The sequence below is a fragment of the Ovis aries genome, chromosome 9 (assembly GCF_016772045.2).
Source record: "Ovis aries strain OAR_USU_Benz2616 breed Rambouillet chromosome 9, ARS-UI_Ramb_v3.0, whole genome shotgun sequence".
Taxonomy (NCBI): domain Eukaryota; kingdom Metazoa; phylum Chordata; class Mammalia; order Artiodactyla; family Bovidae; genus Ovis; species Ovis aries.
The window spans coordinates 54,952,106-54,974,809 of NC_056062.1; positions in this window are offsets into that span (position 1 = coordinate 54,952,106).

Below are 22,704 nucleotides of genomic sequence, written 5' to 3' on the forward strand. Positions count from 1 at the left end.
AAAGTCCCATACAGGATGATCCCAAAAAGGAACCTAAGACACATTGTAATCAAAATGACAACAATTAAAGATAAAGAGAGAATATTAAGTGCAGCAAAGGAAAAACAACAAATAACCCACAAGGAAACTCTGCTGATTTTTCAGCAGAGACTCTACAGACCAAAAAGGGAGTGGCACCATATATTTAAAGTGATGAAAGGGGAAAACTTACAACCAAAAATACTCTATCCAGCAAGTCTCTTGTTCAGATTTATGGAGAAATCAAAAGCTTTACAGACAAGCAAAAGCTGATAGAAATCAGCACCATGAAACCAGATTTATGACAAACGTTAAAGAAACTCCTCTAGGCAAAAAGAAAAAGGCTATCTAGAAATAAGAAAATTACCAGATGAAAAGGATCACCAGGAAAGGCAAACATATAGTAAAGGTAGGAAATCATGCACGCAAAAAGCTAGGAGGGAACTAAAAGCAAATGAATAGTCTTCGATATCTACAGTAAGCAGTTAAGGAATTCACAAAACAATAAGATGTAAAATATGATATAAAAAACCACATGCTATTTCTACTGGGCATACAGAGAAATTTGGGAGAGTTGATATAGGCAAAAATATTTCTTTTCTGCTAGCATTAATCAGAAGTACCAGAATCTTTCAGTTGCAACAGCCCTCAGAGCAAGCAGTATCCAGCCTGCGAAGTTTATCCTTCAGTGAGGCCAACTATGGCAAATTGTAGGAAAGGGAAAATATCCCCGTACCCTTCATTCTTTTAGCTGGTCTAATAACCAAACTGACATATGATAGATTAACAGGAGAACAGCAAATTTAATATCATGTTAAAGTGACTAAATTGGACTCTAAGTGGTGGTTTAGTCGCTAAGTCATGTCCAACTCTTTTGACCCCATGGACTGTGGCCCGCCAGGCTCCTCTGTCCATGGGATTCTCCAGGCAAGAATACTGGAGTGGGTTGCCATTTACTTCTCCAGGGGATTTTTCCCACCCAGGACTCAAACCTAGGTCTCCTGTACTGCAGGCAGATTCTTTACTGATGAACTATGAAAAGGAAAGGAAAGTGAAGTTGCTCAGTCGTATCTGACTCTTTGCGACCCCTGGACATAGCCTACCAGGTTCCCTCATCCGTGGGATTTTCCAGGCTAGGGTACTGGAGTGGGTTGCCATTTACTTCTCCAGGGGATCTTCCCAACCCAGAGATCGAACCCAGGCCTCCCATATTGCAAGCAGACGCTTTACAGTCTGAGCCACCAGGGGAAATCCATATATATATATGGCGATATATATATATATATCGCCATATATGTATCTTTTTTAGACAAAAAATAAATCCTTTGTAAGAATTTGACAAAACACGGGATTTGGGGCTTGCTGTAGCAAATTGATGAAGAAGTTACCAGGTTTGTTTAAGCAGCTTCCTCTGCTGTGACTTCCCTATCTCCAGTGATAAGAATACCCTTCATCTTCCTGGTGTAGGGAGGATAGCTTCCTATGGCAGTTTGCTACTTGCTTTCAGAGGAACAAATTAGGATTGGGGTGTTCTTCTTGCACCAATTGTTTCTTACATAACTTTAACTAAAAGTCATCAATATGCCACCTTTGCATATTTGGGAGCAGCCTTCCCTGACTCCCATCACTACAAATTCTGTCTTCCCTATTCTTTAAAACCAGAATATTTTTTCTCAACTAAATAAGTCTTTAAGCTAGAACTTCATTTCATTATTTTCATATGAACAATTTGAAAGAGTAGTTTTTCACTAACTTAAATTCACCACTATTCTGTAGCCCTTTATCTATAAGCAGTTAACTTCACCCTAGCCTTTCTTCTGAAATTGATTTCTCTTCAATGATTAGCAAGGATTACAAAATCCAGTGGATTTTTCTCAGAAATGATTGTCTCTTTGCAACTTTGATTATTTTTTTGATACCTCTTTCTTCTTGAAAGTGTTCCTCCAGTTCTGTGACACTGTAATATCCAAATTTATTTTCTATCCTAATCATTTTTGGCCCATTTCTCTGGCCTATCTTTGGACTCCCTCAATATAAGCATTCTCCAGAAAATTTTGTCCCCAAGTCGTTCCTCCCTCCCCCTTCAGTAATTTCATTCCATACAGTTTTTGAAATGCTTCTTATCACTTGCTGCCAGTACATGAAGGCAAGAATATAGAGTATATTAGATAAGGCCTGGAAATAAAGAAGCAGTGTTTTTGTTATTTAAAAATCATTTGATTGTATACATAGACAATCCAAACTAATAGAGACAATTAAACTAAGAGAGTACGGCAATATTGCTGGACCCAAAATCAATATGCAAGACTCAGTAGGGTTTTATACACCTCCAGAAAAGTTAAAAATATAAAAAACATGATAATAATGAAACTATATATCACAATAACAACAAAAGAATATAATATTCACCAGGACATCTAACAAATATGTAAAAGATCTTTAAAGATTTTTTTTTTAATTTTAAAATCTTTAATTCTTACATGCGTTCCCAAACATGAACACCCCTCCCACCTCCCTCCCCATAATATCTCTCTGGGTCATCCCCATGCACCAGCCCCAAGCATGCTGTATGTTGCGTCAGACTTAGACTGGCGATTCGATTCTTACATGATAGTATACATATTAGAATGCCATTCTCCCAAATCATCCCACCCTCTCCCTCTCCCTCTGAGTCCAAAAGTCCGTTATACATATCTGCGTCTTTTTAATAAAACAGAATAAATGTAGACATATATTAGTAAATGAGAACTGTATTACCAATACGTGGCAATTTCTCCAAAATTATTTTCTAAGAAATTTAATTTAAATCAAAATTCAGAATGGTTCATTACAGAACTTAAGCTAATTCTAAAATCACATGAAACTATCACAGGTGAAAACAGACAAGGCGATTTGGAAAAAAAAATGAAGAATGAAAGAATATTTGCCCTAGAATTAATTGCAGTAATTTAAAGAGAACGATATTGTTACAGGAATAGATAAGCTCACTAACAGGAGGAAGCAGAGAGTGGTGAAGCAGATGCCTAAATATATGGAAGCTTGGCAAGTGGTAGATACATATTTTATTGGGATAATTAACTGTCTATATTTAAAAATATAGCTATCCTGTTCATATATAAATATAAACAGATTGTACTTGTAAATGTTTATTTCTTAGAGTGAAAAAATATCTGATAGAAATGTGATAAAATGTTAATAAATTTTTTAACCCAAGTTGTCGATATATATCTATTATATGCTATCTATAAGTGTGTGTGTTTTTTCTTCAATATGTGAATTCACTGAAGGAGTTTAAGGAATAACATAGTGAATGATAAATGTGACTTTAAAGGATTTTTTTGACAGCTGTTGGAGGATGGATTATGCAAGGGAGACTAAGTTGAGAAGCTAATTAGAGTAATAATTGCAATAGCTTTGGTGCAAAAAAAAAAGCCCAGTGAGATCTTGAAGTTGCAACCATGGTAATAGGTAAGAGAAGTATTTGGGGACAAATTTAGGAAATAAAATGACAGCTATTCAAATGCAGGGTGTGAGGTGGAGTTTGTATAATGAGATGGTTAAGAGAGAGGGCAGGCTTAAATATCACCCCTAAGTTTCTGGATTTGCTAACCAAATGGAATTTTTGTGCCAATAATCATAAAAGAGAATATAGAAGGAGGGAGATGTCAGTAAGTTGTGAAGTTTTGGGAGGACTCACAATGAGTTTTGCATAGGATACAGTGAGTTAATGTACCAGTAAGGCATTGTTTTAGATTATTTTGAAGAACTATTTTCTAACCCATTCACATGGATCAAACAAACAGCTTTATTAATTCCCGGCCTGTTTGAGGATAGCGTGGACAAAGAAATAAATGCAAGGAAATAGACATACCAACTGCCTGTTATGTCTCTAATCTCCTAGGCATTGTCTCAAGATAATACATTTACACTCCACACTTCTCTTTGGCATTAATATGGCTAAGAGAGACTAGATTTGAGAAACCAATAGGCCTTAAGTTAACAGTGTTGCTTTCCTTAAGGAAAGCAAGCAAACCTTGCTAGAGTAAAGTTCCATATTTCTTCTTTTGTCTGAATGATTATGAAATCTGCTTAATCAGCCCATACCTACCTTATCAGTGCCTGAACTATTTACCAGAATATTATTAATTATAAGTATATTAGCATTTATGAAAATCTTTTTGGCATATGTGAAAAGGAGATCAGGTGTCAGTCTACGCATAGAGAATTTTCTGAAGTCAAAATAGGGAAAAGAAAATTGAAAGCCATATAAAAGATGTTTTGATTTATAACATACTACTCTGTCAGAATATGTGGATTGTGTACTGATCCAAAAGTCTTATCCACAAAGAAAGCAATTAAATATTTAATTTAGTTGAATTGTATCCCATAAGCAAGGCAAAGAAATTGCACTGATAAATACTTTCACTTATTAGAGTAGGTCCTAGAAAAAAATGAAAAATACACCCATACTTCTGTGTTGATGTAAGTAGAAGTAAAAAAAGTCAACATTTGAAAGTGCTACAGAAAGCAACAGTGTTCTCAGGGAAGAACTACATTTCAGTTAATGTCATCAGATGAAGGAAACACTCATGGAAAGAGTTAAGGACATTAGTTTTCCTGGAACCTGATTTCCAGATAGCATTGCACAAGGACTCCAGACAACATATATTTTACATACATACTTAAGGAGCCTTTCTTTTAAATAATTTGGGAATTGAAGCCCAAGGAATGAGAACTGACCTGGGAGTCCCAAGAGTCTTATGGAGACAGACAAGAACAAGAATAAAGGGCTACAGTCCGGTGCAGTGAATCGGGTGGGGTTGGGGGTGGGGGTGGGGATCCTCACCACTCACTTCTAGGATACAAAACATACAGAAAAGGGAGATAGAGTGTCTCCAAAGATAAACTTTTCCTACTTCACACTTTTCCTGGAGGAGGAAATGGCAACTCACTCCAGTAATCTTGCATGAAAAATCTTGTGGACAGAGGAGCCTGGTGGGCTACAGTCCACGGGATTGCAAAGAGTCAGACACAACTGAGCAATTAGGCATAGCATGCAGCACAAAGGATCTCATGAGATCAGCATCAGTTCAGTTCAGTTCATTTCAGTTCAGTCGCTCAGTCATGTCCGACTCTTTGTGACCCCATGAATCACAGCACACCAGGCCTCCTTGTCCATCACCAACTCCCAGAGTTCACTCAAACTCACGTCCATCAAGTCGGTGATGCCATCCAGCAACCTCATCCTCTGTTGTCCCCTTCTCCTCCTGCCCCCAATCCCTCCCAGCACCAGAGTCTTTTCCAATGAGTCAACTCTTCACATGAGGTGACCAAAGTACTGGAGTTTCAGCTTTAGCATCATTGCTTCCAAAGAACACCCAGGGCTGATCTCCTTCAGAATGGACTGGTTGGATCTCCTCACAGTCCAAGGGACTCTCAAGAGTCTTCTCCAACACCACAGTTCAAAAGCATCAATTCTTTGGTGCTCAGTGTTCTTCATAGTCCAACTCTCACATCCATACATGACCACTGGAAAAACCATAAATGTTCCCAAATCAGATGAAGGACTGAGGCTGTGAATGTTTCAGAGGACAGTGGGGAGGTCTCCCAAGGTCACATACATATATTTCTAAGGGTCCCTTTTGATTTATACTTATCATTCCCCTTGAGTCTGTGAACACAGTTTTTGGGTGTGCAGTTGAGTGGTCTTACTCCAAATGCAGGGACTCCCTTTGATTTAGAGAAATGCTTGAGTATATAATCTAATATTTCTGTATCATAAATATATATATATAATTTCATAATATCACTCATATTAATTGACTGTCCTTGTCTGCTAATACAACCACAATTGTGTTCAACAATTCCGATCTTTGATATATTTTTCTACTTTTAAAAGTATGCTTCCCTAACTGAAGTTTTTTGTTTGACTATACAGAATTTGTTCTACTTTCCAATTTTAGTTTATGTGCTGCTGAAGCGAGTCCAGTCGATTTTCAATTGTATCAGTTACTATTTCTACAGTCTAAGAATAATCTGATGTACATGAATTTATCCAAGATTTCTGAGTTGATATAAAGTAAAAGGTAGCTGAGTTAACTCAGTAAAATTTATTACAGATTACAGGGAACCATGCGACACCCAACAATGTGACTGAGAACCAGCGACAGTGGAGATCGAGAGCTATTCCAGGAATACAAAATTAAAATTATTCCATTGCCACTGAAAATCATGTTGTTTATCACTGCTCCATACAACTGTCAATGATGAGTGAGTAATAGCATCCTACCATTTTTACTCAGGGACCCTTTTTCTAAGCATTTCAACCAAGGAAAGCATTATTTTCATTACCTGTCAAAACAAATAATAGAAAAAGACAACTCTAAGAACAAAACCAGAATCAAACAGTGGTGTTTTAAATTTCTTTGTCAGTGATAGGCCTAAAACATAGTCAAGAGTCTTGGTTTTGTTCATCTAACTAATATTTATTGGGTGCTTATTGTGTACTGCACACTATGCCAGACTTTGTTAGTGAACAATGAAAGCTCTCTTCCCAGAACTGACAACTTATGAAATTATCAGCCTGAAAGTATCTCAAAACTCTCCTGCCACCTTGCCATTTAAGCTGTTTAGCTTAGTTCAGCCTCCAAGTTTCTGGCCACCTCTGTAGAGAAGTAGTGATTAGTTAAGATCAGCCCACATGAGGAAGGGACATGAATATTAATAGAGCTTCAGTCTGCAATTTCAGTGGGTTGCACTTTGGGATTTCTGAGCCTAGGGAATCTATACCTGAAAGGAGAAAGCTCAAGGTCAGAGGTACAGCACATTAGGCTAGAAAATCCATCAATAAAAGATGAAGGAACTCTAGTATTTTGGAGGCAATCTAAACGCTGCTCAGAAAATCTTCCTCCAGACACTACTCTGTTTAAAACACTTTGTTGACTTTCTCCTTGCCTTTGGTTTAATTTCAAATTCCTTTATGTAACGTTAAAGACTCTGCTTATCTCATAGGTAGCCTTGATTTAGTCTCTGAACCAGTTTTATAGTGTTCACTCTCCCTGAAATATCCTTCCTTGTCTCTTGTACACTTGGACAACTTCTCAACTTCAGATCTTAATGGAGTCATTTCCTCTAGAAAACACTTCATGATTCTCTCCCCACCAAAGAATGGGTTGTACACACTTTTTCCTGTGTTGCTAAAGAATTTTATATACCACCCAGTATTACACTGTAATAATTATCTTCTGATTTGTCAATTATTGGGCGGTCCATATAATTTATTATTCAAACCAGAACACTTCTGGAATAAAAAAAGGGATTAAAAAAACTACAATTTTATGTATTTCAAAATTAATATACTAGTATAATACTAATATAATATACTAATATAATATTAATAATTTCAAAATTATATACTAGTTAACAAATGTATATAAATTATTATATACATATATACACATATATCTGTATGCTGCTGCTACTACTGCTAAGTCACGTCAGTCGTGTCCGACTCTGTGCAACACCATGGAATGCAGCCTACCAGGCTCCTCCATCCATGGGATTTTCCAGGCAAGAATACTGGAGTGGGTTGCCATTGCCTTCTCCAATATATACATATATACATATATATATACATATATATGTATATATATATATTTTTTTTCCAGGCATGCCTCATGTCATATGAGATCTTAGTCCCCTGACCAGGGATCAAACACATGCCCTCTACAGTAGAAGCATGGAATCCTAATCATTAGACTTCAGGGATGTCCTCTAAAAATATCTTTTAAATAAAGCTATCTATTTTAAAAAATCAATATATTTGTACTCATTAAAACAAAAAAGTCTTTGTATTAATTATCTGAACATTTAAATATTAAATAGCATAAGCAGAATGATTCTTCTTGTTTTATGTTCATATATTTTAAAAAGCTTCTTATTGTATGTATAATACTGTGTGTGCCATATTATTTCACTTATGGAGAATGTATTTTTTAAATATTGTTGTGTTGTTTACCTTTTTTTTCCATAAAGTTGCCTGAAATCTTCAAAATTTAAATTCTATGTTAATAACTTTGAAATTGTTGAAATCTATAATTGACCTGTCTGTATAAAACCTGGTATTTTTAGTTGAGAAAATATTCTCTCTACATGTACAAAAGTACCTGGTTACCTCAGGAAATGCTTGCTAAATACAGCATATTCTCAAATTAAATGTTTCCTTTGGTATAGAAGTGTGTACATATTTTAGCCCAAATGTTTCTGAAGGCTCTATCTTCTTGTTTCCATTCAGAGTGCTTTTCTGCAATAGATGTCTTTATTAGATAAAAGTCATCACAGGGCGGTCCTAAGATGGCGGAGGAATAGGACGGGAAGACCACTTTCTCCCTCACAAATTCCTCAAAAGAACATTTCAACACTGAGCAAACTCCACAAAACAACTTCTGTAGGCTGGCAGAGGACATCAGGCAACCAGAAAAGCAGACCATTATCTTCAAAAACAGGTAGGAAAAAATATAAAAGACGAAAAAGGAGACAAAGGAGGTGGGGAGGGAGCTCCGTCCCGGGTCCCGGGAAGGGAAGCCTGTCCCGGGAAGGGAATTTTAAGAAGAGAGGTTTCCAAACACCAGGAAACACTCTCCCTGCCGAGTCTGTGGCGAGCCTTGGAAACACAGAGGGCAACATAACAGGAAGGGAAAAATAAAGAAATAAAACCAAGAGATTACAAGCCCAACAGTAACTCCCCCAGCGGAAAAGCAGCACAGACGCCTGCATCAGCCACTGGGAAGTGGGGGCAGGGCAGGGAAGCGCCGGAGGCTCGGGCTGCAGTGCTTTGTAAGAATCGGGCAGGAACGCCCCACGCGCAACCAGAACGATCTAACTTGGGCTAGCAAACCAGACTGTGGGATAGCTACGCGAAAAGCTCGAACATAAGACTCTGCCAGGACCGAGCACAGAACAAAGGACGGAACGGAAAAAGCCGGCTGCAGACCATCCCCCGCCGGGGACAGGCAGCCAGAGCCGTAAGGGCTGGAAAGGGGCAATTGCAGACCCGGAGAGACTTCACTTACCAAACTGCAAGCAGGCTTCTTTGCTAAGACTTCTGGGGGTGCTGGACAGTCATCATCTGCCTCACAAGGGGTGCCAGCGGTCCACCCAGAAAACTGAGCAGCAGAGGCAGAAAAGGCAACAAGTCGCAGCTATCGCGCTCGCCAAACTCCTGAGCTACTTGGACCCGGGAAGGGCACAAAACGCAGTCCCAACCGAATCTGTGCCTCTGAGGCTACCTGAGCGCCAAACCTGAGCAGCTTGGACCGGGGAAGAGCACACAGCCTAGGGCTGGCCTCAGACGGTTCCCGGCTGAGCATCATAGAGCCAGAGCGGTTTGTACGCCGCGAGAAGGGACAGGTCCAGCAGGGCTGAGACACTGTGTGCACACGACAGCGCTATTTATTTGCAGCATCCACCCTCCCCACAGCGCCACTGAACTAGTGATCCTAAAAAACCAGCATAAAGAAGAAGTTAAACAGAGGGAACCGTCTTGGAAGTGACCCCACAATGCCCACAACATCAGAGAAGGGCCAGATATATTTTTACTATTTTTAAAATCATTCCTTTTTTTTTCTTTTTTTTTCTGACTTTTTTTTTAATAGTTGTCTTCTATTTCTCCTCTAATTTTTATTTCTATAACCTACTATTAATATTCAAAAAAAAGACTTTTTTTTAAGGCAAACACCATATATAGTCTTTGGGTGGTTATTGGTGTTTGTTTGTTTGTTTGTTTTTAATAATTCTTGTGGCTTTTTTTTCTTTTTTCCTTTTTCCTTCTGCTTCTTTTCTTTAATATTGTATTTTTGAAAATCCAACCTCTTCTCTAGATTTTAATCTTTGCTCCTCGGTTTTTGTTGTCAATTTTGTACATAAAAACCCAAACTTCACTACCCAATTTTACCTGAGAGCGAGATTACAGGCTTGACCACTCTCTCCTTCTTTGGACTCTCTTTTTTCTCCACCAGGTGGCCTCTGTCTCTTTTCTCCCCCATCTCTTCTCTATCCAACTCTGTGAGTCTCTGTGTGTTCCAGATGGTGGAGAACACCTAAGGAACTGGTTACTGGCAGGATTTGTCTCTCTTCTTCTCATTCCTCTCTCTTATCCTCCTGGCCACCTCTGTCTACTTCCTCCCTTTCCTCTTCCCTGTATAACTCCGTAAGTACCTCTGAGCGGTCCAGATTATGGAGCGCACATAAGGAAGTGACTACTGGCTAGCTTGCTTTCTCCTCTTTTGATCTCACTGCATCTCATTCCAGTCACCTCTAACTACCCCCTCCCTCTTCTCTTCTCCTTGTAACTCAGAGAACCTCTCTGGGAGTCCCTCAATGTGGAGAAACTTTTCATCTTTAACCTAGATGTTTTATCATTGGTGCTGTATAGATGGAGAAGTCTAGAGGCTACTGTAAAAATAAAACTGGAAACCAGAAGCAGGAGGCTTAAGTCCAAAGCCTGAAAACATTAGAGAACTCCTGAATTCAGGGAATATTAAGCAATAGGAGCTCATCAAAAGCCTCCATACCTACACTGAAACCAAGCTCCACCCAAGGACCAACAAGTTCCAGAACAAGACATACCACACAAATTCTCCAGCAACACAGGAACACACTGCTGAGCTTCAATATACAGGCAGCTCAAAGTTACTCCAAAACCTTTGACGTCTCATAACCCATTACTGATCACTCCACTGCACTCCAGAGAGAAGAAACCCAGCTCCACACACCAGAACTCCAACACAAGCCTCCCTAACCAGGAAACCTAGACAAGCCACTGATAGAACCCCACCCACAGTGAGGAAGCTCCATAATAAAGAGAACTCCACAAATTACCAGAATATAAAAAGGCCACCCCAAATGCAGCAATATAATCAAGATGAAGAGACAGAGGAATACTCAGCAGGTAAAGGAACAGGAGGGTTGCCCACCAAACCAAAGAGGAAGAGGAAGAGGTAGGGAATCTACCTGAGAAAGAATTCCGAATATTGATAGTGAAAATGACCCAAAATCTTGAAATCAAAATGGAATCACAGATAAATAGCCTAGAGACAAGGATTGAGAAGATGCAAGAAAGGTTTAACAAGGACCTAGAAGAAATAAAAAAGAGTCAATATATAATGAATAACGCAATAAATGAGATCAGAAACACTCTGGAAGCAACAAATAGCAGAATAATGGAGGCAGAAGATAGGATTAGTGAAATAGAAGATAGAATGGTAGAAATAAATGAATCAGAGAGGAAACAAGAAAAACTAATTGAAAGAAATGAGGACAATCTCAGGGACCTCAAGGACCATATGAAATGCTCCAACATTTGAATCATAGGGGTCCCAGAAGAAGAAGACAAAAGAAAGACCATGAGAAAATCCTTGAGGAGATAATAGTTGAAAACTTCCCTAAAATGCGGAAGGAAATAATCACCCAAGTCCAAGAAACACGGAGAGTTCCAAATAGGATAAACCCAAGGCAAAACACCCCAAGACACATATTCATCAAATTAACAAAGATCAAACACAAAGAACAAATATTAAAAGCAGCAAGGGAAAAACAACAAATAACACACAAGGGGATTCCCATAAGGATAACAGCTGCTCTTTCAAGAGAAACTCTTCAGGCCAGGAGGGAATGGCAGGACATACTTAAAGTGATGAAAGAAAATACTCTACAGCCCAGATTATTGTACCCAGCAAGGATCTCATTCAAATACGAAGGAGAAATCAAAAGCTTTACAGACAAGGAAAAGCTGAGAGAATTCAGCACCACCAAACCAGCTCTCCAACAAATTCTAAAGGATATTCTCTAGACAGGAACACAAAAAGGGTGTATAAACCCGAACCCAAAACAATAAAGTAAATGGCAACAGGATCATACTTATCAATAATTACCTTAAATGTAAATGGGTTGAATGCCCCAACCAAAAGACAAAGACTGGCCGAATGGATACAAAAACAAGACCCCTCTATATGCTGCTTACAGAGACTCACCTTAAAACAAGGAACACATACAGACTGAAAGTGAAGGGCTAGAAAAAGATATACCATGTAAATAGAGACCAAAAGAAAGCAGGAGTGGCAATACTCATTTCCGATAAAATAGACTTTAAAACAAAGGCTGTGAAAAGAGACAAAGGCCACTACATAATGATCAAAGGATCAATCCAAGAAGAAGATATAGCAATTATAAATATATATGCACCCAATACAGGAGCACCACAATATGTAAGACAAATGCTAACAAGTATGAAAGGGGAAATCAACACTAACACAATAATAGTTGGAGACTTTAATACCCCACTCACACCTATGGACAGATCAACTAAACAGAAAAGCAACAAAGAAACGCAAACTTTAAATGATACATTAGACCAGTTGATATCTATAGGACATTTCACCCCAAAACAATGAATTTCACCTTTTTCTCAAGTGCTCATGGAACATTCTCCAGGATAGATCACATCCTGGGCCATAAATCTAAACTTGATAAATTCAAAAAATTGAAATCATTCCAAGCATCTTTTCTGACCATAATGCATTAAGATTAGATCTCAATTACAGGAGAAAAACTATTAAAAATTCCAACATATGGAGGTTGAACAACACACTTCTGAATAACCAACAAATCACAGAATAAATAAAAAAAGATATCAAAATATGCATAGAAACTAATGAAAATGAAAACACGACAACACAAAACCTGTGGGACACTGTAAAAGCAGTGCTAAGAGGAAAGTTCATAGCAATACAGGCATACCTCAAGAAACAAGAAAAAAGTCAAATAAATAACCTAACTCTACACCTAAAGCAACTAGAAAAGGAAGAATTGGAGAACCCCAGAGCTAGTAGAAGGAAAGAATCTTAAAAATTAGGGCAGAAATAAATGCAAAAGAAACAAAAGAGACCATAGCAAAAATCAACAAAGCCAAAAGCTGGTTCTTTGAAAGGATAAATAAAATTGACAAACCATTAGCCAGACTCATCAAGAAGCAAAGAGAGAAAAATCAAATCAATAAAATTAGAAATGAAAATGGAGAGATCACAACAGACAACACAGAAATACAAAGGATCATAAGAGACTACTATCAGCAGTTATATGCCAATAAAATGGACAACATGGAAGAAATGGACAAATTCCTAGAAAAGTACAATTTTCCAAAACTGAACCAGGAAGAAATAGAAAATCTTAACAGACCCATCACAAGCATGGAAATTGAAACTGTAATCAGAAATCTTCCAGCAAACAAAAGCCCAGGTCCAGACGGCTTCACAGCTGAATTCTACCAAAAATTTCGAGAAGAGCTAACACCTATCCTCCTCAAACTCTTCCAGAAAATTGCAGAGGAAGGTAAACTTCCAAACTCATTCTATGAGGCCACCATCACCCTAATACCACAACCTGACAAAGATGCTACAAAAAGAGAAAACTACAGGCCAATATCACTGATGAACATAGATGCAAAAATCCTCAACAAAATTCTAGCAATCAGAATCCAACAACACATTAACAAGATCATACACCATGACCAAGTGGGCTTTATCCCAGGGATGCAAGGATTCTTCAATATCCGCAAATCAATCAATGTAATTCACCACATTAACAAATTGAAAAATAAAAATCATATGATTATCTCAATAGATGCAGAGAAGGCCTTTGACAAAATTCAACATCCATTTATGATAAAAACTCTCCAGAAAGCAGGAGTAGAAGGAACATACCTCAACATAATAAAAGCTATATATGACAAACCCACAGCAAACATTATCATCAATGGTGAAAAATTGAAAGCATTTCCCCTAAAGTCAGGAACAAGAGAAGGGTGCCCACTTTCACCGCTACTATTCAACATAGTTCTGGAAGTTTTGGCCACAGCAATCAGAGCAGAAAAAGAAATAAAAGGAATCCAAATTGGAAAAGAAGAAGTAAAACTTTCACTGTTTGCAGATGACATGATCCTCTACATAGAAAACCCTAAAGACTCCACCAGAAAATTACTAGAGCTCATCAATGAATATAGTAAAGTTGCAGGATATGAAATCAACACACAGAAATCCCAGGCATTCCTATACACTAATAATGAGAAAGTAGAAAAAGAAATTAAGGAAACAATTCCATTCACCATTGCAACGAAAAGAATAAAATATTTAGAAATATATCTACCTAAAGAAACTAAAGACCTATACATAGAAAACTATAAAACACTGGTGAAAGAAATCAAAGAGGACACTAATAGATGGAGAAATATACCATGTTCATGGATCAGAAGAATCAATATAGTGAAAATGAGTATACTACCCAAAGCAATTTACAAATTGAACGCAATCCCTATTAAGCTACCAGCCATATTTTTCACAGAACTACAACAAATAATTTCAAGATTTGTATGGAAATACAAAAAACCTCGAATAGCCAAAGCAATCTTGAGAAAGAAGAATGGAACTGGAGGAATCAACTTGCCTGACTTCAGGCTCTACTACAAAGCCAGTCATCAAGACAGTATGGTACTGGCATAAAGACAGAAATATAGATCAATGGAACAAAATAGAAAGCCCAGAGATAAATCCACACACATATGGACACCTTATCTTTGACAAAGGAGGCAAGAATATACAATGGAGTAAAGACAATCTCTTTAACAAGTGGTGCTGGGAAAACTGGTCAACCACTTGTAAAACAATGAAACTAGATCACTTTCTAACACCGCACACAAAAATAAACTCAAAATGGATTAAAGATCTAAATGTAAGACCAGACACTATAAAACGCCTAGAGGAGAACATAGGCAAAACACTCTCAGACATAAATCACAGCAGGATCCTCTATGATCCACCTCCAAGAATTCTGGAAATAAAAGCAAAAATAAACAAATGGGATCTAATTAAAATTAAAAGCTTCTGCACAACAAAGGAAACTATAAGCAAGGTGAAAAGACAGCCTTCTGAATGGGAGAAAATAATAGCAAATGAAGCAACTGACAAACAACTAATCTCAAAAATATACAAGCAACTTATGCAGCTCAATTCAAGAAAAATAAACGACCCAATCAAAAAATGGGCCAAAGAACTAAATAGACATTTCTCCAAAGAAGACATACGGATGGCTAACAAACACATGAAAAGATGCTCAACATCACTCATTATTAGAGAAATGCAAATCAAAACCACAATGAGGTCCCACTTCACACCAGTCAGAATGTCTGGGATCCAAAAATCTGCAAGCAATAAATGCTGGAGAGGGTGTGGAGAAAAGGGAACCCTCCTACACTGTTGGTGGGAATGCAAACTAGTACAGCCACTATGGAGAACAGTGTGGAGATTCCTTAAAAACTGCAAATAGAACTACCTTATGACCCAGCAATCCCACCGCTGGGCATACACACCGAGGAAACCAGAATTGAAAGAGACACATGTACCCCAATGTTCATCGCAGCACTGTTTATAATAGCCAGGACATGGAAACAACCTAGATGTCCATCAGCAGATGAATGGATAAGAAAGCTGTGGTACATATACACAATGGAGTATTACTCAGCCGTTAAAAAGAATTCATTTGAATCAGTTCTGATGAGATGGATGAAACTGGAGCCGATTATACAGAGTGAAGTAAGCCAGAAAGAAAAACACCAATACAGTATACTAACACATATATATGGAATTTAGGAAGATGGCAATGACGACCCTGTATGCAAGACAGGGAAAGAGACACAGATGTGTATAACGGACTTTTTGGACTCAGAGGGAGAGGGAGAGGGTGGGATGATTTGGGAGGATGACATTCTAACATGTATACTATCATGTGAATTGAATTGCCAGTCTATGTCTGACGCAGGATGCAGCATGCTTGGGGCTGGTGCATGGGGATGACCCAGAAACATGTTATGGGGAGGGAGGTGGGAGGGGGGTTCATGTTTGGGAATGCATGTAAGAATTAAAGATTTTAAAATTTAAAAAATTAAAAAAAAAATTATAAACCAAAAAAAAAAAAAAAAAAGAAAACCAGCCTCATTTTAAAAAAAAAACATGGTTTAATTACTCTGACAATAACAGTTTCTATTTTAATTGGTGGGATATTAATTATGAATAATGTGTGGCACTATGAATTCCAAATACATTTCTGCTTAAAAGTTTCTCAACTTAGTAAGACCATTCTCTTTGTCTTGCAGGTTTTATCTCACCAAGTTTTGTATATATACAGCCACTAAAAATTTTTTCAATGTTGATTTTTTTAAATAAATTTTTTAATTTTTAAAATAAATGTATTCATTTTAATTGGAGGCTAATGACTTTACAACGTTGTAGTGGTTTTGCCATACATTGCCATGAATCAGCCATGGGTGTACATGTGTTTCCCATCCTGAACCGCCCCCCCCCCCACATCCCTCCCCGTCCCATCCCTCTGATTCATCCCAGTGCACCAGCCCTGAGCACCCTGTCCCATGCATCTACCTGGACTGGCGATCTGTTTCACATATGATAATATACATGTTTCAGTGTCATTCTCCCAAAACATCCCACCCTCGCCCTCTCCCACAGAGTTCAAAAAACTGTTCCTTCTATTCCTGCTTTCTGGAGAGTTTTTATCATAAATGGATGTTGAATTTTGTCAAAGGCTTTCTCTGCATCTATTGAGATAATCATATGGCTTTTATCTTTTAATTTGTTAATGTGGCGTACTATGTTAATTGATTTGCAGATATTGAAGAATCCTTGTATCCCTGGGATAAAGCCCACTTGGTCATGATGTATGATCTTTTTAATATGGTGTTGGATTCTGTTTGCTAGAATTTTCTTAAGGATTTTTCATCTATGTTCATTAGTGATATTGGCCTGTAGTTTTCTCTTTTTGTGGCATCTTTGTCAGATTTTGGTATTAGGGTGACAGTGGTCTCATAGAATTAGTTTGGAAGTTTACCTTCCTCTGCAATTTTCTGGAAGAGTTCGAGTAAGATAGGTGTTAGCTCTTTTCTAAATTTTTGGTAGAATTCAGCTGTGAAGCCGTCTGGACCTGGGCTTTTGTTTGCTGGAAGATTTCTGATTACAGTTTCAATTTCCGTACTTGTGATGGGTCTGATAAGGTTTTCTATTTCTTCCTGGTTCAGTTTTGGAAAGTCGTACTTTTCTAAGAATTTGTCCATTTCTTCCACGTTGTCCATTTTATTGGCATATAATTGCTGATGGTAGTCTCTAATGATCCTTTGTATTTCTGTGTTGTCTGTTGTGATCTCTCCATTTTCATTTCTAATTTTATTGATTTGATGTTTCTCCCTTTTTTTCTTGATGAGTGTGGCTAATGGTTTGTCAATTTTATTTATTCTTTCAAAGAACCAGCTTTTGGCTTTGTTGATTTTTGCTATGGTCTCTTTTGTTTCTTTTGCATTTATTTCTGCCCTAATTTTTAAGATTCCTTTCCTTCTACTAACCCTGGGGTTCTCCAATTCTTCCTTTTCTAGTTGCTTTAGGTGTAGAGTTAGGTTATTTATTTGGCTTTTTTCTTGTTTCTTGAGGTATGCCTGTATTGCTATGAACCTTCCCCTTAGCACTGCTTTTACAGTGTCCCACAGGTTTTGGGTTGTTGTGTTTTCATTTTCATTCATTTCTATACATATTTTGATATCTTTTTTTATTTATTCTGTGATTTGTTGGTTATTCAGCAGCGCGTAGTTCAGCCTCCATATGTTGGAATTTTTAATAGTCTTTCTCGTGTAATTGACATCTAATCTTACTGCATTGTGGTCAGAAAGATGCTTAGAATGATGTCAGTTTTTTTGAATTTACCAAGACTAGCTTTATGACCCAGGATGTGATCTATCCTGGAGAAGGTTCCGTGTGCACTTGAGAAAAAGGTGAAATTCATTGTTTTGGGGTGAATATCCTGTAGATATCAATTAGGTCTAACTGGTCTATTGTATCAATTAAGTTTGTGTTTCCTTGTTAATTTCCTGCTTAGTTGATCTGTCCATAGGTGTAAGTGGGGTATTAAAGTCTCCCACTACTATTGTGTTATTGTTAATTTCCCCTTTCATACTTGTGTAGCATTTGTCTTACATATTGTGGTGCTCATATGTTGGGTGCATATATATTCATGATCGTTATATCTTCTTCTTGGATTGATCCTTTGATCATTATGTAGTGGCCTTCTTTGTCTCTTTTCACAGCCTTTGTTGTAAAGTCTATTTTATCTGATGTGAGTATTGCTACTCCTGCTTTCTTTTGGTCTCTATTTGCGTGGAATATCTTTTCCAGCCCTTCACTTTCAGTCTGTATGTGTCCCTTGTTTTGAGGTGAGTCTCTTGTATGCAATATATTAAGGGGTCTTGTTTTTGTATCCATTCGGCCAGTCTTTGTCTTTTGGTTGGGGCATTCAATCCATTTATGTTTAAGGTAATTATTTATAAGTATGATTCTGTTGCCATTTACTTTATTGTTTTGGGTTCGGGTTTATACACCCTTTTGTGTTTCCTGTCTAGAGAAGATCCTTTAGCATTTGTTGGAGAGCTCCTTTGGTGGTGCTGAATTCCCTTTGCTTTTGTTTGTCTGTAAAGCTTTTGATTTCTCCTTCGTATTTGAATGAGATCCTTGCTGGGTACAATAATCTGGGCTGTAGAGTATTTTCTTTCATCACTTTAAGTATGTCCTGCCATTCCCTCCTGGCCTGAAGAGTTTCTCTTGAAAGAGCAGCTGTTATCCTTATGGGAATCCCCTTGTGTGTTATTTGTTGTTTTTCCCTTGCTGCTTTTAATATTTGTTTTCTGTGTTTGATCTTTGTTAATTTGATGAATATGTGTCTTGGAGTGTTTTGCCTTGGCTTATCCTGTTTGGGACTCTCTGAGTTTCTTGGACTTGGGTGATAATTTCCTTTCCCATTTTAGGGAAGTTTTCAACTAATATCTCCTCAAGGATTTTCTCATGGTCTTTCTTTTTGTCTTCTTCTTCTGAGACTGCCATGATTCAAATGTTGCTTTTAAGGTTGTCCCAGAAGTCTCTGAGATTGTCCTCATTTCTTTTAATTCATTTTTCTTTTTTCCTCTCTGATTCATTTATTTCTACCATTCTATCTTCTACCTCACTAATACTATCTTCTGCCTCTGTTATTTCTACTGTTGGTTCCCTCCAGAGTGTCAAGGCTATGGTTTTTCCAGTGGTCATGTATGGATGTGAGAGTTGGACTGTGAAGAAAGCTGAGTGCCAAAGAATTGATGCTTTTGAACTGTGGTGTTGGAGAAGACTCTTGAGAGTCCCTTGGACTGCATGGAGATCCAACCGGTCCATTCTAAAGGAGACCAGCCCTTGGTGTTCTTTGGAAGGAATGATGCTAAAGCTGAAACTCCAGTACTTTGGCCACCTCATGTGAAGAGTTGACTCATTGAAAAAGACTCTGATGCTGGGAGGGATTGGGGGCAGGAGGAGAAGGGGATGACAGAAGATGAGATGACTGGATGGTATCGCTGACTCAATGAATGTAAGTTTGAGTGAAGTCCGGGAGTTGATGATGGACAGGGAGGCCTGGCGTGCTGTGATTCATGGGGTTGCAAAGAGTCAGACATGACTGAATGACTGAACGAACTGAACTGAAATGATTGCATTATTCATTATACATTTACTCTTTTTTATTTCTTCTAGGTCCTTCTTAAACCTTTCTTGCATTTTCTCAATCCTTGTCTCCAGGCTATTTATTGTAACTCCATTTTGTTTTCAAGATTTTGGATAATTTTCAGTATCATTATTCAGAATTCTTTATCAGGTAGATACCATATCTCTTCCTCTTTCGTTTTGTTTTGTGGGTATTGCTGTGAAGAGATACCCCATGCCTAAGGTAAGAGAAACCCAAGTAAGATGGTGGGTGTTGCAACAGGGCATCAGAGGGCAGACACACTGAAACCATACTCACAGAAAACTACTCAATCTAATCACACCAGGACTACAGCCTTTTCTAACTCAATGAAACCAAGCCATGCCCACGGGGCAACCCAAGATGGGCAGGTCATGGTGGAGAGATCTGACAGAATGTGGTCCACTGGAGAAGGGAATGGCAAGCCACTTCAGTATTCTTGCCTTGAGAACCCCTTGAACAGTATGAAAAGGCAAGATGATAGGATACTGAAAGAGGAACTCCCCAGGTCGGGAGGTGCCCAATATGCTACTGGAGATCACTGGAGAAAAAACTCCAGAAAGAATGAAGGGATGGAGCCAAAGCAAAAACAATACACAGCTGTGGATGTGACTGGTGACAGAAGCAAGGTCCAATGCTGTAAAGAGCAATATTGCACAGGAACCTGGAATGTCAGGTCCATGAATCAAGGCAAATTGGAAGTGGTCAAACAGGAGATGGCAAGGGTGAACATTGACATTAGGAATCAGTGAACTAAGATGGACTGGAATGGGTGAATTTAACTCAGATGACCATTATGTCTACTACTGCGGGCAGGAATCCCTCAGAACAAATGGAGTAGCCATCATGGTCAACAAAAAAGTCCAAAATGCAGTACTTGGATGCAATCTCAAAAATGACAGAATGATTTCTGTTCATCTCCAAGGCAAACCATTCAATATCACAGTTATCCAAGTCTATGCCCCAACCAGTAATGCTGAAGAAGCTGAAACTGAATGGTTTATGAAGACCTACAAGACCTTTTAGAACTAACACCCAAAAAAGATATCCTTTTCATTATAGGGGACTGGAATGCAAAAGTAGGAAGTCAAGAAACACCTGGAGTAACAGGCAAATTTGGCCTTGGAATACAGAATGAAGCAGGGCAAAGACTAATAGAGATTTGCCAAGAAAATGCACTGATCATAGCAAACACCCTCTTCCAACAACACAAGAGAAGACTCTACCAATGGACATCACCAGATGGTCAACACTTAAATCAGATTGATTATATTCTTTGCAGCCAAAGATGGAGAAGCTCTATACAGTCAACAAAAACAAGACCAGGAGCTGACTGTGGCTCAGACCATGAAACCCTTATTACCAAATTCAGACTCAAATTGAAGAAAGTAGGGGAAACTGCTAGATCATTCAGGTATGACCTAAATCAAATCCCTTTTGATTATACAGCAGAAGTGAGAAATAGATTTAAGGGCCTAGATCTGATAGAGTGCCTGATGAACTATGGAATGAGGTTCATGACAGTGTACAGGAGACAGGGATCAAGACCATCCCCATGGAAAAGAAATGCAAAAAAGCAAAATGGCTGTGTGGGAAGGCCTTACAAATATCTGTGAAAAGAAGAGAGGTGAAAAGCAAAGGAGAAAAGGAAAGATATAAGCATCTGAATGCAGAGTTCCAAAGAACAGCAAGAAGAGATAAGAAAGCCTTCTTCAGTGATCAATGCAAAGAAGTAGAGGAAAAGAATGGAATGGGAAAGACTAGAGATCTCTTCAAGAAAATTAGTGATACCAAGGGAATATTTCATGCAAAGATGGGCTTGATAAAGGACAGAAATTGTATGGCCCTAACAGAAGCAGAAGATATTAAGAAGAGGTGGCAAAAATACACAGAAGAACTGTACAAAAAAAGATCTTCACGACTCAGATAATCATGATGGTGTGATCACTCATCTAGAGCCAGACATCCTGGAATGTGAAGTCAAGTGGGCTTTGAAAAGCATCGCTATGAACAAAACTAGCAGAGGTGATGGAATTCCAGTTGAGCTGTTTCAAATACTGAAAGATGATGCTGTTAAAGTGCTGCACTCAATATGCCAGCAAATTTGGAAAACTCAGCAGTGGCCACAGGACAGGAAAAGGTCAGTTTTCATTCCAATTCCAAAGAAAAGCAATGCAAAAGAATGCTCAAACTACTGCACAACTGCACTCATCTCACATGCTAGTAAAGTAATGCTCAAAATTCTCCAAGCCAGGCTTCAGCAATACATGAACCGTGAACTTCCAGATGTTCAAGCTGCTTTTAGAAAAGGCAGAGGAACCAGAGATCAAATTGCCAACGTCCACTGGATCATGGAAAAGCAAGAGAGTTCCAGAAAAACATCTATTTCTGCTTTATTGACTATGCCAAAGCCTTTGACTGTGTGGATCACAATAAACTGTGGAAAACTCTGAAAGAGATGGGAATACGAGACCACTTGACCTGCCTCTTGAGAAATCTGTATGCAGGTCAGGAAGCAACAGTTAGAACTGGACATGGAACAACAGACTGGTTCCAAACAGGAAAAGGAGTACGTCAAGGCTGTATATTGGCACCCTGCTTATTTAACTTCTATACAGAGTACATCATGAGAAATGCTGGACTGGAAGAAACACAAGCTGGAATCAAGATTTCCAGGAGAAATATCAGTCACCTCAGATATACAGATGACACCACCCTTATGGCAGAAAGTGAAGAGGAACAAAAAAGCCTCTTGATGAAAGTGAAAGAGGAGAGTGAAAAAGTTGGCCTAAAGCTCAACATTCAGAAAACGAAGATCATGGCATCCTGTCCCATCACTTCATGGGAAATAGATGGGGAAACAGTGGAAACAGTGTCAGACGCTATTTTGGGGGGCTCCAAAATCACTGCAGATGGTGACTGCAGCCATGAAATTAAAAGACGCCTTACTCCTTGGAAGAAAAGTTATGAACAACCTAGACAGTATATTCAAAAGCAGAGACATTATTTTGCCAACTGAGGTCCGTCTAGTCAAGGCTA